The following is a 2377-nucleotide window of genomic DNA, read 5'->3' on the forward strand; positions in this document are numbered from 1 at the left end:
TTTTAGAAGTCTGTTTAAATATAATAGACCATCTTTATTCATTTACCTATTCTTCTCTCAGCTGTCAATGTAAACTGAACCACAAAAAAAAACTTTAAGAACAACACCAACTTTGTCTTTGGATACAGGTAAATCAGATACTCACGTTGAGCCAAGAAAAGCGCTCGAGCGCACAAGGGTACAGCCAAGTTCATGTCCGTTATCCTCTTGGGTTAATCACTCTAGGATGTGTTGAAAGCAGAATAACGCCGAATTAGCACGCTTTATTCTCCTGACAAACTTCTATGGCGCAGAAAGTCTTGCTGTTAATCGACCAGCGACATGAGCTGCAGCGGCAGACAGTCTGCTCCACAGACCCACCTTCAGTATTCACGCTCTCTCCGCCTGGCCTGCCCCCTTTAAACACGAACAACAAACCATGAGCTACTGTCTTTGTCCATATCCCTGTAATCCAACAGGAGTGCTGATGCAAAAATATTTGCCGATGACTCAAGTTTTGCGAGCAAACGACAATCTCAAAGACAGTTCATATGAGAAAATTAAATGTCTCTGAAAACACTAATGTCTTTCAGATTTTGTGTTTTCGGAATTTTGTGTAAAAATTTCAACTGTTAAATTCTTACTGAAGAAATTTTCCTTCCATATATTTTCCCCTCATAACCATGTCCCCTTATGCAATAGAAATCACTGTTACTCCGTTCAACTCATATTTGCTGTGCTAGGTCGGCTTTCAAACGGTGAATTTGGCGGCATGTAGGATGCGTAGGTAGGAGAAAACGCTTTGCGTGATCTTTGAGTTGCATGGCCTACCATATCGACAGAGACATGTGTGGAAAGACCTGGTAATAATTAGTTAAGGTGGCCCCAGTCGCTTTTTCATCAGGGTGTTGGTGGTGTTTACAGGCGTTGCTCACAGCATGGCTATGGGCCACAGTGCAGACTCAGCTCCCGCAATGAGCAATAAAACTCTGGGGTAACAACCGCTCAAGCCTCTGCTAAGAACCCAAAGACGTCTGCCAGCAAAGAGAGAAGGGACAAGTATTACTACAGTTAGGCTACTTAAGGCTATAAATATGTGGAAGCAGATTCTTTATACTGAAAACTAATTGTCATAACTGATATAGCACGTGGCACATATATTTCTAAACATTATACCTTATTTCTAAACATAGTGCCTAAGAGGATTTTTCATCTCGGCCTGCTCATATTTGGGTTTACATAAAAATGATGATGATGGAAAAATAGTTTGCATGACCATTTCTCCATCAGCTGTACAAACAACATATGAAGTCAAAGATAAAAAAAAAAAAGTATATATTTGCTGCCACCTTGTGGATCACTGGAATATTCCAATTTTATATTTGACAGCTCAACAGCTCACCAGTATGATCCTGGAGTCTTTCCTCACTGCACTCTATATAACCATGTTGCTTAAAAAAAGGTTACAAAATGAAAAATATGCACATATTGTTAATTAAACATGATTAGGGTGAGACAAGGAGCATTCAGATTTGCTTGGAAGGACATAAACATTTGAAGTCACTCTCGTCCCCCTTCTTTGTTCTGATGTCAATTTTTGGAATAATTTCTCATTAACAACAGATGATATCAGTAATCCAGTTTCATAAATAAACAAAATGGACACATTTTGGCAGTGGATTTGGCATCTGAAGCATTTTAATTGGACGTTTGCAGGTTGTGTTCTCTCTTTAGAAGCACTGTGCAAATATTTAACCTGTAAATATTGAAGCTACATATGTAAACTGATCAAATCCAGGCATAAGACATGGATTCAGCCCTTATTTTGGTGTCAGTTGACAAATCAGAAACAGTGCTAACCATTCAAATAGCAAAAAGAAACATAACAATCAAAAGGCATCAACAATAAGGATATTTTCTACTAAACAAAGCAGGTTCAATAAATACCATATTTACAGAACACTGAAAAAAATTAACAAATGCATGCAAGTTGATTATTGTGGCGTTTGAAGCAAAAGTAGTCCACAGGTGTTCTTTTTTGACTTTTTTTCATATCAAGTGTGATTCAGTAAATTCCTACAACCTAAAAGAGTAAATCTATTTTAGGTGTTTCATGAGCTACATCATCTAGCATTGCAAAAAAAAGCCCTTAGGACTCAAATGACAAATGACAATTCAGGTAAATTCTGGAATTAAGAGTGCTTTAGAGTTTATATTCATACTTTTTGTGAAAACAGACCTCCACAGGGCAGTAATGCATGTAGAGGTTAAACGTTAGACACAATGTCCCTTTTACTCTGCAAAAGCCCTGACTAGTGCTTTGTTAAATAAAAATTGACTCAAGTCTCTTTTTGTCAGACAGGTATTATACAAAATGAGCGTCTTTGTATATATGACC

The sequence above is a fragment of the Sinocyclocheilus grahami genome, unplaced genomic scaffold (genome assembly GCF_001515645.1).
Source record: "Sinocyclocheilus grahami isolate Dianchi unplaced genomic scaffold, SAMN03320097.WGS_v1.1 scaffold3.1, whole genome shotgun sequence".
Classification (NCBI taxonomy): domain Eukaryota; kingdom Metazoa; phylum Chordata; class Actinopteri; order Cypriniformes; family Cyprinidae; genus Sinocyclocheilus; species Sinocyclocheilus grahami.